The 17,500-nt window shown below is 34.7% G+C and overlaps 1 long non-coding RNA gene across 1 annotated transcript in view; it reads right to left on the minus strand.

The window, feature by feature from the left end:
* Window positions 1-17,500, minus strand: part of LOC135214554 (uncharacterized) — a 130,627-nt gene that overhangs the window by 99,539 nt on the left and 13,588 nt on the right. The window contains exon 2 of the long non-coding RNA XR_010314398.1: window positions 12,998-13,786. This is a non-coding gene — a long non-coding RNA (uncharacterized LOC135214554). The remainder of the gene's footprint in view (window positions 1-12,997; window positions 13,787-17,500) is intronic.

The raw sequence follows: 17,500 nt of genomic DNA on the forward strand, positions 1-17,500 counted from the left end.
TTTTTTTTATGATACGTCTTGCTTCTCCTAAGTCAAGTTTTAAACAAATCAAACTAATACTCTCAAAGTTATGTAAACTTTAACAACTCTGAGTTTTCTACCAAATAACCCGACAGCCCTCCTGCATAATTGCATATGGATGGAGCATCACTTTGAAACCTCTCCTTGGTCATCACAATGCGGATGGTAACACGCTACATATGGCATTTATCCATAACTAGTGCGAGGTAAAAAATGAATTCTATCAAAGGAAGCAGGTCTCAAAATGCGCATGCGCAGTTACAACACTGGCTTCTTCCTTGCTGATAGCGTAACAATACATTCAGCCATAATAATCATCTTGTATTTCGGCTTTCATATCTTAGATACTTTTGAGATAAAGTTAATTCTGTGTCATCATTATTGATGACAATTTATCTTAATTTTATATTCATCCGCATGAAATTTTATGCTTTATTAATTAATTTTCATAGATTTCTATTTCCAATGTCTGTGGTCTATCCTAGCTCAATGGTATTGAAGAGCAAGTTTTACTTAAAGGAGAATTTCTTTCTGTTGTATATATTTTCATTTTCAATGTACCATTAGGCAATAATTATACCTGGGAAAATACTCCTATTCGACTCCTATTTTCTCTCATAATCAGTTTTCAGAAACGGATTTATATCCGTAAGGAACATTATTGAAAAATCCGCCTCATAATCCACAAAAACAAAAAAATTTGCAGTTAGACAGGATCAGTAGAATTTTAAATTAAATCCGCTTCATGTTCGTATGTTACATATTCTCGTATGATAAAGTTTCCGCAGCACATGATTTTTAAAAACGAATTCATATAGATAAAGATTATATCTCGGTTTCATACAGCTACAAAAAAAAATATATATATCGTTGCTTTTTTTTTTTTTTTTTTTTTAAAACATAGAGTGTTATTAAAGGAAAAAACCTGAACACAACCTAAAAAGTTGCGATGAACGATAGGATTATCCTCTATATGAGAATATTTTGCTAACGGGGATCCAGCGCATGCGCAAACCAGAGTTTGGTATCCTTCCTGACACTAGTGTATGCTGTTGTTTGTGCCTCACAGCTGGCAGGTGGATCATTCTAAGTTACTCAGCGATTATTCCATATGGCAACTCATTAGAGCTGAAGTTTCACCCAGTTTTATTCAATAGTTTGTAATCTTTTTATCACTTATTTTAGAATAAACAAAATAGACACCAGTTTACAAAGATTATTATATATGCAGTACAGAACACTGAAATTAAAATATAGGGCTCTTATTATACCTGATTAGGTGAATATTGTGAGGAAATAATAATATAAGCAAGACACTCGCCATTTGTATTTGTATATGATCAAAATAAATACGAACGGTTAAATATTTGCCAGAAATCAGAGAATTGTCCGATTTTGGTCCGGTTTGTGGCATCTTGTAGGGCATGGAGAGGCGCATTTAGAGGATCCAGTGAGAATGGTACGGGCCCCCAGGAAGGCCCTACTACCGAAAATCCTTATTCTGTAAAAATATTTTGTTCCAATAAATTTGTCAATAGGGCTCCTTGAAACTCTAACAATAATATCATTTGTAAATGTAGTGGCAGGAGTAGTACGGTAGTTGTTCATGTATTTGTGTGACGCAAACTACTGCTTTCCTTCGGAACAATGGAGAAACCAGTTAGGATAATGGTAGTAGTAGTTAGTAGTAGTAGTAGTAGTAGTAGTAGTAGCAGCTCTGTTGATATGAAGCAAATTATTGCTCTTTCTAGTTAGTGCAGACGTGTGAAAGGCGACAAGGCGCTAGGAAACGCATAGTTGGTCAGTAACCTGTAGTTCTCGCAGACCTATTCTATCATTTGCTTACTTTCATTTTCTTTTTGCTTCAGGATTAAAGCGAAATTCCCTTTTTACCATAATTCCTCCATAGGTTCGAAAACACAGTGGTGGTGTTTTACGCACTGACTGCCGATGAGAACGTTTATTTTCAATTTTGATCTATAGGATATATTTAATTTTTTTTTTCACTTTTTCCATTACGTACATACATAGCCGTATAATACTGAATTTACATTTCGCAACAGTAATTTACTTTCCCTGAAGTCCTAGGAGGAAAAGGCAATGTAAAAAGGGAACTAGGACTGTGCGTCAAAAAGGGAATTGGGAAAAAATATATTAAGAGCTATGAAGTTTCATTGACCTCAATGTCTAGTAAGTAACACTCTACCTAGTCCCGACTGCACCTGCCGAATGACGCCAAAGGAGAAATATGTTTACATGAAACATTGAATTATTTCTCGAATTGTCAGCTTTTTCTTTGACCTGCAAAGAGTGGATGGGATATGTTCATGTAATTATTTCAATCATGACCTGAAGTAGGGGAAGGATTCAGGGGCTCTAAAATAAGGAATGATGAAATGATATCGTTAACAACGGCAAAAAAAATGTACTGAAGGAGTACTTGAATTTCAAGAATCTTAAAAGGAACTGACCACTCCAAACTGCTGAAGGGACGAAAACCATTCAAAGAGCGAAGTGTCAGCAGTAGCGGCAATAATCATACAAAATTCATATGGTTTTTAACCTGTTAACCATTCATACATACATACACACACACACACACACACACACACATATATATATATATATATATATCTATATATTTTTCTATATCTATATATATATCTATATATATATATATATATATATATATATATGGTGTAAGCATGTAGTATTATAAAACACCAGGCAGGTCTCCAATAATGTCAAATTCCTTGGTAAACTTGAACGTTATTTTTCCCAAGACAGGATTCACAGTATTGCATCTTTAAAAAAAATTACCTGGTTGTGTTAAGTAATAAGATATAAAGTTTCCTCAGCAAACAGTTTTCAGGCTGAAGCCCTACAGGTGATGCTTTCTCTCAGATTTGGTAACCAGAATCACGTCTAATCCTAAATACCTTCCAAGGTGTCAACTCACGAACGACCGATAAAATAGACAAACCATCGACGGTGTAAAAGGATGGAGAGAGAGAGAGAGAGAGAGAGAGAGATGAGAGAGAGAGAGAGAGAGAGAGAGAGAGAGAGAGAGAGAGAGATCTAAATATTTAAGAAAAATAAGCTTCTGAGCTCTAACAAGGGGCATAACAGTATTAACATAAACGCAAAGTAGTTAATTCCCATATAACGTAATCGCCATAGTCATACCGTTCTTAAATTGCTACACAAATTTCTAAATTACGTTACGGCAATCGAATAAACATTGTGTTCAGAGAGAGAGAGAGAGAGAGAGAGAGAGAGAGAGAGAGAGAGAGAGAGAGAGAGAAGGGTACATAAAAAACGAAAATATAAATCCTCCGAGATGACGGGTATGCTTACGTGATATGAAAGATAAAAATTTAGTGTTTTTTTTATAGCCAATGTAAAAAGAGTGCAGAAAAAAAAAGAACACAGGATACGAGGTGTCTGACCAAGCGAAAACACAGGAAGATTTTTTTTTATACTATATTGAAAACTCCTGCTAAAAAAACAGGATGAAATACTAGTAGCTAACCGAGAATAAAAGCAGTATTTAAGGCCGCAAATGAATTTGCATCAAAGCGCAGAAAATTGTCCATCTGCAAACACTGAGGAATCACACGGGAACATTAACTAAGCCACATGCCTTGTCAATCCTTAAATATGCAAAAATCCTACGTAACTGAAATGCAGCAAATATTGCTGCTTATGAGCAAAATAAAACAAATAAACAATGAGCACAAGAATCGAGTTTCTGTGCAGCGTCAATGGTCAGAACCACTGAAAAATAGACTCTATCTTTCGGTGGTCTTGACATAATGCTGTATGAGCCGCGTCCCATGGAACTTTAACTATGGCCCAGAGGTGGCCTGTCCTATATAGTTGTCAGACGGACGATCATGGCTAAGTTTAACCTTAAATTTAAAAAGCTACTGAGGTTAGAGGGCTGCAATTTGGTATGTTTAATCATTGGAGGGTGGATTATCAACATACCAATCTGCAGCCTAATAGCCTCAGTAATTTTTAAGATCTGAGGACGACAGAAAAAGTGCCGAGTGATCGTTTTCTTTTACAGAAAACTAAAAATAGAATTATCAACAAAAGTGCGAGCTGGGAAATGAAATTCAAAATATGTGGCCTTTTCAAAGATATGGAAAAGAATTTTATCAGCATGATATGATGTCAGTATATCAAAGGCATTATTGACTTTACAAAGTAGAAAAAAATAAAACACGTTGGCCATTTGATCATTCGTATGGGTCTATACAATACAGTAGTACATTCGGTTAGATAAACCATTTGGCGCTTTTCTTCTATATAGCAAAACTGGAGAGCATGCCAGCTTACATCTTAAAAAGATAAAGAGCACAATGGAAAAAAAATCATCAACAATGTGAAAAAGTTCACGTAAACGACAAAATTCCTCAATAGGAAATTGTAATTTGCACTTAATTTCAAGTCACAAAATATACGTGGATTGAAAAAACGGAAAATTGAAAAAATAAAAAACAGGCCATATTACGCACCACAGTTTCACAAAGGATATGTGGTGTTATGACATCACTACGAAATAACCGGCTGTTGTTCCGACTTGTTTTCGCAGTCATGTAGTAAATGCATAATTGTTGCTAAGTCAGAAACTTCCATGAGAAAAACTAATATATGTATGCACCAAAAATACAAGGAAATGTTTAGTCAATAAAAAATATATCTAAACTGATAGACCTTCAAGATCTGTGAGGATATCAGGATGCCTTCATTATATAAGCTTTAAAAACAACATTTATTTTTCTCAGGATATTATTCATTTTTGGAGATCATCTGTTAATTTTCACAGGATGAATATTACATGTTTTAATAAGGCAAAATATATTTGCATAAATGTTTGAGATTTCATGCAGTTTTTCTCCTCCCGCCTCCACCCCATCCCCCCACCTTCTCTCTCTCTCTCTCTCTCTCTCTCTCTCTCTCTCTCTCTCTCTCTCTCTCTCTCTCTGTGTAATAATGTTTCAGTTTTAATCACTTATGGAGAGAAGTAGATGATAATAAAATCATCAACAGACAATATTAACTTGACTGCTTTGTATATAATAATATGATATAAAATCATAAACGGACAATATGATAATATAATCATTAACAGACAATATGAAATAAAATCATCAACAGGACAATATTAAACTTGACTAGCTTCGGCATCTAATAAATATGAAAATAAAATCATCAACAGACAATATTAACTTGATGGCTTCGCATCTAAATAAAATATGAAAATAAAATCATCAACAGACAATATTAACTTGACTGATTTGCATATAATCAAAACGAGTATCAGCAAAATAGGAAAGAAATCCATAATCAAACAGCAATTCATACAGAGGTCATTGAATACCTACCAAATGACCTAAGAGTTGAATGATGCCACTGATGGATAACGTGACCTCGTTCTATGTACTGAACGCGGGTTCGAATCTTGCTACGGACGTCAGAATTCCTTCATTCAGTTTTTCATTTGGATCTTAGGCTTTACAGTGACAAGTGTATCCAAAAAGTGTGACAAAATCTACGACAACTGAATCCAATAAAAGTTAACGTAGAGGAAATTAGAGGAGGTACAACAAAAAGGGGCCAACTTGATTAGGTGTTCATTCCAATGTCAACACCGAAAATCAAATGCTATTGAATTCCAGCTGAAGGGACTTGGTGAAAATACCAATCTGTCATTTGTAGTAATAAGGCATTTTTCGTATAGCCACTGAACCGAGGAAGAACTTTATTTCAAATTATTGCAATATTCCCAAGTCTTCCAAGCAAAACAAATTGGATTCTTAGAGTACGTCTCCAAAAGAAAAAAAAATCCTTCATCATCACACAGTTCCTTAATATATTTTCGGAATGTATTAACACATAGACAATTGCTAACCATAACATGAAAATTAATACATCAAGAAATATAGACATGAATGGCCTACTTGTCACCTTGAATTTTTCATCCCCGCACATTCTTCGTTGAAATTCCATGTCTAAAGTTCAGTAATTCCACAGAGACGTAATCATATTGCATCTATTAGTCTTCGTAACCTGTCGCAGGTGAAAGTTAATATGGCATTCGAGAGTACGTCATAAGAACCTGTGACCTTTAACTCAAATTTCCTCTTAACCATTACCGTAAAGATAAACTAAAAAAAAAAAAAAGTGCTTAGACTCCCACGAACCAAGAGAAGATATGCGTCAATAAATCGCTGAATTTTTATCAGAGAAGTTTTGAACACGTTAGTGTTTTATTCGACTTGATTATTGTCATAATAAAAGACAAAATATTTTAGTAGAACTGGCCTCAAATGCCACGAAAAAGTACAAACTGGAAGTAGTACATGAATATCAGTAGCATGAAAACTCACGAAACTCAAAACTGAGTGTGTGTTGTCCTCAGCTCACGTTTGCTGGGCCCGCGGAGCGCTCCTGTCGTGCCACACAAAAGTTCACCCAGATGTATATGGGTACCATCGTCTGCTCAGGTAAAGTATGCGTGTATTTATGTGTGTGTATGCCCAAGTGTGCGCTCGCCGTATGCTAGCGTTTATAATAGAATAACAGAGTTTAGAAAAGCTAAGTCAGCTGTGAATAGAACTTAAGTCAGTACCATATCCTCTTTTGAACCTACGAGTCTGTTCAGCAATAATGTTGTCAAGAGGATCGAATCAATTTATGAGTGAGCGGAAGGAAAGACTTCAGGAACTATGCAGCGTCGAAGTGATATCTCGACATAATGTGAATGCTTGTATTCCGCAGAGTGATTCCCATGCAGAAGCTCTCGGACCGCAAGCACTAAGGCCGCTAATGCAACTTCCTTGCTCAAGTCGAGAGCCTCTGGGAGATCACCCGACAGTACGTTTTACGGTGAAGATAAAAATCATGATATGTATTGTTGGGGAAAACGAAACGACCCCTTCGAACACCCCAGTCTGAAATACAAAGATCTCGAGAGACAGTTGACAGCAAAACAGAGCAGTGTTGCAACAGTAGGTGGAATAGAACTGCAGAGCATCTTTTTCGGTTATTTTAAGAAGTCAAGATATTTGAAAAGAAAATGAGAAATGAGGAAACCTAGCTACATCTTGAATGGGCAATGTTGCTATTGCCTTATGACACCATATATGGGCGCCAGAGCTCTACGACTTATTCATATTTCCCAATCTTCTTTTCATTGTCTATTAATAAAAATGACTCGTATGAATCAAGATGTCTGCTACGTCCTTGTTACACTGTTTACCACATTTCTTACATTCTATTACTTACTCTTCTCTGTACTATCAGCATGCTATAAAGTTTCATAGAAACATGAAGAGTATACTTTAAGGAGAAAGACTTAGAATTCATAGCGAGAGAGAGAGAGAGAGAGAGAGAGAGAGAGAGAGAGAGAGAGAGAGAGAGAGAGAGAGAGAGAGAGAGAGTCATGCATGGGTTCGACATCAAGTTGCGCCATGACCATTCCTTTCATTGTTAAGTTGTGGAACTGCCTTTCTTGCAGTATTATTAATGCCGATGTTCGTAAGCACAGAAAGGCTGCAACACCACGTTCAGAAGAAACCCTTCTTTTGATGTTTATTTCTGCCTGCATTTGTTTGTTTTGTCATCTGCCTGTAATTCATTTACATATATTCTTAATATATCCCTTGTTCATTGATTGTGAGGTGCCTAACTACTATCAATTTAAAGTTATATACATAATAAAATATTGAATGGAGGCAATTAGTGAAAATAAAATAAACATTTCTAAAATTAGCATGAAAAGGACACTTAATGGGACAGTTCCACTCGGCTGATATTTTTTCACAAGTAGCGTCTTTAAAAACACCAGGACATAAACTAATCCAAAAACTGAAATTTGAGACTGGTTATTGGAGGATTAGACGAAATGATATCAATCTCTGATACAATCTACGGTCTCTATACAGAAGTAAAATATAATCAGTCCTCATGAGGCCCTACAATTTACATCATAGTTGGCGAGCTATCAGTTCCATCAGATTTAATGTTAATTTTTTTAAAGGACTATAAACGCAGTCTTTTACCACGAACCATACATTGAAATTGAAATGATCTCCACTTTTCAAGGTTACTCTCCGTTACGACTTTAATTTTAGGAAATTTTTAAATCTTTGATTATATGAAGCTGACAAGAGACGTGTGCACAGATATACGTGTATTCAGAATAAAGAGACCGTCAATCCCATTAACTGGCGGGCATGGTCGAGGAGACTTGAAATAATTTGAAATATCTATCAAGGTAATAAAATAGTTAAACCATGAGAGAAATTAAATTATTAGAGTATGAGAATATAGTCATTCATGAAGTCCAGTTTGATCTGTTTGGAAACCAAACATCCTTTGACACTTTTCTAAGTCATTTATTGCAAAAACCTAACGTACACTCCATACTTTACAGGCTGACCGTCAGAGTGGAATTTTAAGTTCTAGAGCCTATGGCCTAGCAAACACCACCACTAACCCCTGACTAAAAAAAAAAAAAAAAAAAAAAAAAAAAAAAAAAAAAAAAAAATGGTGAGCACACACTAGTAACGCAAAACTACACTAAAGAATTGTATGACTATTCGGACTAAATCCTCCTTGATAACTGTTGTCATAAATAACTTGAGGTATATAATTAGAAAACGTCATATTCAGTATTTGCATGTCAGTCATAACAATGGCACAACGCCAAGAGTTTCTTGTAAAGGATATCTGTAGCTCATACTAGCTTGAAATGGTACCTTACATGAATTATTGTCCAAGGTCATCGAGGGGAATGACCTAAAATGAAAAAAGAAAAGTGAGTTACCAAAGTCTTGTTTTCTTGGCTTGAGATATGAAATATCCCCATAGTTTTACGAAATGGGAAAATGTTGGTCAATTATCTTGAGATATTAACAGATATGTATACTGACAAGAAAACACATAATGGTTCAAAAATATTCTTAAGAGGAAAGGAGGCGTTACAGCTTCATCCGATGGCGAACGCATTTCCTTTCAGACAAGAGAATTGAGGTTTTGCAACCACACTTTAGGGAGGAAGGGCAGAAGGCCACAAGGAGACGGAAAAGAGGTAAGGAAGAGAGATGGGGAGGGGGTGGGGGGTTGGGGGGAGGAGCATAGGCGGTCGACGTTTGCTTGCTCCTAAGACGTCTTTCCTTTCTTCTTGGGATAAATTTATTATTTCTTTAGTACCTCGGTTTTGTGAAAAAAAAAAAATAAAAAAATAAATAAAACCTTATGTCATGTCTCTTGGGTTCGTGGTTACTGTACTTTCGGAAGTAAAGTTTCTTCTTAAAGGAACGAAAAGCTGTGAAGGTAGAACGTCTGATAACTAATAAAATCAATCCATTATGTTTATAAATTTAATAATTATATGAATAATTACAGCAATTGTTTATATAGTTACATTTGCTGGATATTTTCACATGTAATCACTCTGTTCTCATAAGAAGGATTTCGGAATTGTATCAGTAAAGGAAGGCGTTAAATAGAATGATCCAGAGAGGATTCCCTCACTTCATCCTCGACGAAGCTGTGTCTTGAAACGATGTCATTCTGTAAATGAGCTTATTAACGATCAAGACAATAGAAAGAATAAGCGACTTACATAGGAATTTTATATATATATATATATATATCTATATATATATATATATATATATATATAGTATATATATATATATATATATATATATATATATATATATATATACACATATATATATCATATATATATATATATATAAAATTCCTATGTAAGTCGCTTATTCTTTCTATTGTCTTGATCGTTAATATATATATATATATATATATATATATATATATATATAATATATATATACATATATAATATATATATATATATATATATATATATATATATATATATATATATATACATACATACATCTATATATATATAATAGAAGAAGCAATTTTTTTGGATTAAATATGAAGCGTATATGAAGGAAATCGATAAAAAAACAGTTCACAAAGAAAATGGAGGGAATCAAATACTAGGAACTTTGGTGGCAAGTAGCTACGGATGGCAGCATCTGTAATTCTAGTAAAATTAACGAGAGTTCTCATCGAAAAATGTACGATTCTCTTAGACCATAATGGATTTTGTAGTTCACGAAATGCTTTACGTTCACTGCATACGTCGTAAGGCAATCAAAACTGCCTGAAAGAGCAATAGATAAAACACACACACACAACTTCTCTATTTATAAATGAAACTGAGCACGTATTTGAAAGGCGGTATAAGATATTAAAAAAAAAAAAAGAATAGAGTGGAAATGAAGAAAATACAAATCGGTCGGGGTCTCACCCTATCTGCATAGGAGTCACTTGAGGGTAAGAGGTTTGAAGGTCATTAATGAAGGGGAAGGAGAGGGTCCTTCACAGTGAAGAGCCTCGGGGAAGACAAAACTCCACCTGAAACACTCTGGAAGGGAAACTGAAAACAAAACCGAGTAACAGAAGATTTTGTGATTTTTCAATGAACGCTGCTTTTAGGTCTAAACAGAGAACGAAATGCAATCGTAAGTCCTTTTCTTTGAGTCTTTTGCTTTTAAGAAGTAAGTTTTTTAATATATATATATCTTTTTGTTTTCACGGGGACGCTTTAATTTGTAAGTGGGAAAATGAAGAGACAGGAAGAGAAAGTCAGTTATATGCACGCTTTTATTCATAAACCAACTCACGAGGGCGCCCACACACATAAATTATAAATGAAGATTTATATATATATAAATATATTATATATATATATATATAATATGTGTGTATGTGTGTGTAGTGGTGTGTATGTATGTATGTATGTATCTATATGTATTATTGTAGTATGTATGTATGTATTTATGTATGTATGTATGTATAATCTATATTCTTATGCAAGACATGCCTAGGAAACAGAAGAAGAAAAAGGCATAATAAAAACTGCATGCAGAATCTGTTGAAGACTTATATATCATTACACCAAGTCAGTCTGTCTGTCTGTTCTTAAACAGTTCTAAAAGTTAAGAAATTTGCATTATTGTGCTATTTTATTCAAAGGAAAAATGAAGTACAGAACACCCAAGAACGCGGTACTGTTACCTATCTCTGTCAAATGGAGATTAAAATTACAGAAAGGACATCACTAAAATCTATTTTAGATAAAAAAGAAAAAAGATTCCATTTCACATTGAAACCCTAATGAAGACAGAACCATTTCAGGCTGTCATCAGAACGATTCCCATGACTTTTACGGCATAAAAGAGCGCCTTTGATTATGGAGGCGAAATATGATGGTCCATGAAATCCAAATTTTCAACCGACTCCCTTAATGGTATGCAAGCAATGAAGATCAAACACTCTGTTAAACTACAGTTCTCTTTCCAAGATGGACGCAACTTGAATGCCAGTCAACATATCATAGTATAAGAAATCTGTTATTTTGAAAGAGGTTAAAGGCAGCAGTAACTCGCATTAAGTGAGACTTCGAGGAAAATTGCCAGTAACGAGTTGGCTCCAGTCCAGCATCAGCATTAATAAGTCTGATCTTTTGCCCATCATTGCAATCCTAGTTAAAACGATATTGGACAAAAGATCCAAATTATTGTTATTATCTATCTATCTATCTATCTATCTATGTATATATATATATATCCATATATATATATATATATATATATATATATATATATATATATATATATATATGTGTGTGTGTGTGTGTGTGTGTGTGTTTATGGGGCTATGTGTGTTTAAGTATGTCATATACAGAATATACAAGATTATCTATGAAATTCCAGTGTAACAGAATCTACAAAATCTTTCAGAATGAACGCTAAAGTAAAGCAACATGAAAGCTACAAATAGTAAACACCGCTCTTATGGCTCGGCTCTAAATCAGTTTAAATTAGCCATCAGAAAGCAAGGACGATAAACAAGGTCTTTTAAATGAAAACCACAGCATCTGCAATTACATAAATGACCTTATATTTTACAGTGCAACAACGACAACTACAAGTAAATAATTTATCATCTTCACTGTAATAGTAAAGCTACAGACAGAGTGATGGTATCAGTTCTCCACATCACCACTAGAGAGCAACCAGCTACTTTGAAGGCTTTCTAGAAAATTCGGGTTGTGACAAGACTGCTGAAAATTTACATCATCAGAAATTAACACAACAGATAAGTGACATTATATCCTAGATCTCTCATCAACCGTTTTGACACAAAGCACTGAAGCAATTTAAATTGTTGATGCAATTTAAACATACCTATTGCCAAATTCGGATTCCCACGTTCAATTGTAAAGTAAAGCTTATGATTATAGATTATCAGAGCTTGATCGAATGATATGTTTTTCTTATTTCGGGGTGATAAGTTAACAGTTTTATGCTTTATCAAAGTTTTCAAGATTCATACTACTGAATGGGGAAATGAACTATTTTACCTGGCATCACTTTTGAAAGCATGTAGTGGATGGATTTTGTAGACCAGAAGTTTAATATTTGAATTCAGGCACTGAAAAATTCAAGGCGACATGAATATAATAAAAACAGGTTAGTTTCAACAAATTATCCTGATATATTCAATAATTTTATTTCCAAATGAATATAATATACAAAAAATATATATATATATATATACTATATATATATATATATATATATATATATATATATATATATAGAGAGAGAGAGAGGAGAGAGAGAGATTGAGAGGAGAGAGAGAGAGACGAGAGAGAGGAGAGAGACATGATATCAGAAAACGTCTGGATTGTTGCAGGTCAAACAATATTTAAGTACTTACAATCCGTCACCGTGGAATCTATAATTATCACTAAAGGTTTCACGAACTTTTCGTGAGACTCTCAAAAGGTCACAGCATTCATAAACCCAACAACTGAATCAATCCTGACAACGAGTAGAGGGAGCTCGGCACTTACCTGGAAAGGTGGTGGAGATGCTGCCACGTCCAGCCCGTCAGCTGTGGCAGCATCAGCTACGGCAGCCCTATAAGCAGCCGATTTCCTGGCCCTCCTGCCTCTCAGACAACCCCCTACCGATCCCCACGACCAGGGCATGGCTGACTCTTCCTAGGGCATTCAATATTCAGGAGGCCAGCAGCAGCATTCCAGCGGTGTCCCTCTCGGCTGCCTACCGCAGGTATGTAGTCATGCAGGCAGCGTCATGATAACTGCATGTTTGATTGGGCACATGGCTGCTCTCTCCATGGGTTCTTCCTTTGCCTTTTTCTCATCTAATCTCTGTTTCGGGGGCATGCACTCGATGGGTAAGACGTCCAAGAAGTAAATAAGAAAGGCACTGTTTTACCGGAGTGTAGGAAAACACGTCCAGACTAAGATTGACGAGATTCTAGTCACAAGTAAAGCAGAACTTCACTAAGCATGGAGGAGAAGAACAGGACAGCAGGAGAGTTTCAGCAGACTTTAACAGTTCACAGTAAGTCACAAAAATGATCTCATTCATAACAATATGATTATCCACTGATCGTATTTTCTTAACACAGTTGAAAGATGAAAGAGTACACGAAAAATAAAGACCACGGCAACAATTCTCTACAGGCGTACATATACACAGTTATTGAATTACTATTGGGGTCGGTTTTTGCGGTATATTTGAGTGTTATTCTGTAAATTGTGTACATAGAGCACTTCAGGTGAAACAATAACTACGTTGACAACAACAGTTGTGTTCCGTTTGGTACTCATCATCTAGAAAGCAGAAACATAGATATTCAATATAAAAAAACATCAGCAATATAAAAAAAAAATCTATTTCAAACATGGAGTATACATATAAACACACACACACACACACACACACACACACACACACACACACACACACACACATATATATATATTATATATATGATATATATATATATATATATATATATATACATATATACGTCCTACGTGTCAAGCGTTCCTGAATAATTGCAAACTTAACTTTCATAATTCAGACTTGATAACCATACACATTTCTCATCCTTGTCTTGAAAAAGAATTAAGTATTTCCTCCCAACAAAATGCTTGAACTTCACTATTATAAATTACTGAAAACGTGTATTAAAACAAGGACTTTGTCAATACAGAGAAGGGGAATGACGTGCTGTCCTAGATTGTCTGAAACATATTAGTAATGAAATAGTGGTTCCAATATCCGCAGACCTTTTACCACCACAGCCAGTCAAATATTTCTCTACCTTCCAAAGTGAAACGACTTTTGTTTTTTTTGTTTTTGTTTTTGCAGCGCTCTGCTATATTTGATAATGATGCTAAAGAACTCATGGTGGATTAAAAGAGACAGGTCAGCAATATTGGATAATGCTTCAACATTCTTAAACAGCACAAATTTCAATGAGCAGGTTATTGAATCAATGACCCTTCACGCAAATGTGAAGAGACTTTGTTAACGGATGCCTTGATAAAAGCGTCTTCGTCAGAGATATTGACAACACAGCAGTCAACATAGTCGCATTAAATTGGATAAAAAAAACCACAATCTCCCATGAGCATTAAGAAAGTCACACAGAATCACCTCATAACGCCTATTTCACCTTTTCATCTTATTTCATGAAAAGCTGAAATATGGGTGTTATGAAGTGATAGTTTATGAGCTGCCTTCGATTTATTCCGATTTTTTGTGGGCTATCGAAATGCTCATGGAACAATATGGAGATTTTAAAGTTTTTCCATTTACGATGTGCTCATTCAGTCAATTCTAACGAGTGCACGTTGCCTGCTATCTTGTGAATGTCTCTTAATGATAGCAGGTTCTCAACCATTCCAAAAAATGTATGTCGAACCCACTATATGAAAGCTTATGTATATAGTTAAACATATGACAGCTTACTGAAAATACAAGTGTTACAGAAGCAGTAATGAAACAAACTGCATTACTTAAATCTTTACCAGAAATGTTAAGAAATGTGATTGATGGTGTTAATGCAAGTTCCCCGTCTTTTTATATTTCAAGTACCGTATTACATCCCAGTCCTTGCTGCATTTTTATTACGTAATACCAATTTATATACATATATAATCATATATACGTATGAAAATTCATACACCCTCTGCCCTTCGTAAGGGCTAAAAACAGGAAAATACAAGCTCCCGCTATTTTTCATGAACACAAAAGACGCTGATAGCCATTTGCTGAGGTATGTATGTATGTATGTACATTATATATATATATATATATATATATATATATATATATATATATATATATATATATATATATATATTATATAATTCACAATTCTGTACTTTAGGCAAAGTTATTGATCAAACCCCTTCAGAATACCATCCTAGGAATGCCAAGGGATTTTATACACAAATGATTCTTTCAGTCTCTCTTGATTTTCCTTTTATGCAGCGGAACAATGATTTCCTTTACCTTACACATATAGTCAACCACTCGCAACATCCAACACAACAATTCGTTATTTCACTGGCAGTTACATCACATCTGTTACATTTCAATTTCAATGTTGCTAACCTTCATTTGCCGTTAACCGATCATGAATATTCTTTTTTTTCTATTTAATACTAAGTTTTAAATGAAACCTCCCACACACACACATACACACACACACACACACACACACACACACACATATATATATATATATATATATATATATTTCTATATATACTATATATATATATATATATATATATATATATATATATATATATATATATATATATATATAATGTATATATATATATATATATAGTATATATATATATATATATAATATATATATGTGTGTGTGTGTGTGTGTGTGTGTGTGTGTGTGTGTGCGGCACTAACATACCAGTATCGAAAGAAGGCAAAGAAGTGCCAAGACACCTCAGGGTAGAACGGGTCTCTTCAAGGTGGGTAAACTCGTTCCTTGTGAGGTCATCCATCAGCCGTCACTGTATTGCACGAGTACAAAGACAGGAACTAAATCAATATCCTTCTCGACAGTCTGCCTTTTTTGATAGTCATCAAATAGCTGGGTGTTTGAGAATTAACAGCATCTCACCCTGTCCTATTGCCACAGATGTGTTTTAGGGAAGTTAAACCGAATGTAATTGATACTGAAGATCTCAAAGTAAAGGGGCAGTGCTGAATGGGAAGGTGGAACGAGCATAATTGTGGTTGGTACTCTTGAGAATAGAAGGCCGGTAAATGAGCAGTTCACATTCTCTGCAGAAGACAAAAGGGGTCTTTGAATAGACGATGCTGAAGGACGGTAACCTTACGAAGCATTTGCAGTCTTTTGTCAATTATATGATAATCTCTTAAGAGATTGTGAATGTAAAGGATAGAGGAGAGCCAGATTTGAATGAAGTAAGACTGGGAGGTTTAATTTAAGCTTAATATTAAATAGAAAAAAAAGAATATTCATGATCGGTGAACGGCAAATGAAAGTTAGCAACATTGAAATTGAAATGTAACAAATGTTGATGTAACTGCCAGTGAAATAACGAATTGTCGTGGTGGATGTTGCGAGTGGTTGACTAATATGTGTAAGGTAAGGGAAATCATTGTTCCGCTGCATAAAAGGAAAATCAAGAGAGACTGAAAGAATCATTTGTGCATAAAATCCCTTGGCATTCCTAGGATGGTATTCTGAAGGGGTTTGATCAATAACTTTGCCTAAAGTATAGAATTGTGAATTTGTACTGGGAATGAGATGTAAGGCCTAGGTGGACAAAGAAAATGTGTATTGCAGACTGGACACAGGTCTTACGGTGAAGATTCGAAGATGTTTAGTGTTATATCTTTATGGTGAAATATGGATGAAATGACGAGAAGAACGATCGAAAGTAGAAGTAGACAAAAGTTTTGAGAGTCCACAAGTGGAGTGAGTAAGGCAGAAGGCAGTTGATACTGTTTTAAGTGGCAATGGCGGAGAAAAGTTGGAGAAACTCTGAAAGGGCTACAAAGTCTTTCAAGGAGATAGATTTACGGGAAGGCAAAGAACTGTGTAAGGCTACGATGATGAAAGAAGAAAACAGCAGTTGAAGTAATAAGTGGGCTGATGAATACGAGAGTCAGAAAGGTAGTAGAGTGTTGATGCAACAAATACATGAAAACAAAAACTTTTCGTAACTAACTATGATGTATCATTATGCTTTGAGGTGGTATGGCAATAGGAAATATGAGTATGGAAGCACAGAGGCAATGGAAACAATTAACATCCAGGGGACTAGTACAAAATTTGTAGGGTTTAATGATTTGCAGAAAATTCTTCTGAGTAGGTGATGACATGACCGTCTGGAAGTTTAGGGCAAAGATGATGTTACTTTATAAATAATTGAATAATGAACTCATGCATATATATACATATATGTATATATAATACTACTACCTATACCTATATATATATATATATATATATATATATATATATATATATATAT

The sequence above is a fragment of the Macrobrachium nipponense genome, chromosome 46, assembly GCF_015104395.2.
Source record: "Macrobrachium nipponense isolate FS-2020 chromosome 46, ASM1510439v2, whole genome shotgun sequence".
NCBI classification, from domain to species: domain Eukaryota; kingdom Metazoa; phylum Arthropoda; class Malacostraca; order Decapoda; family Palaemonidae; genus Macrobrachium; species Macrobrachium nipponense.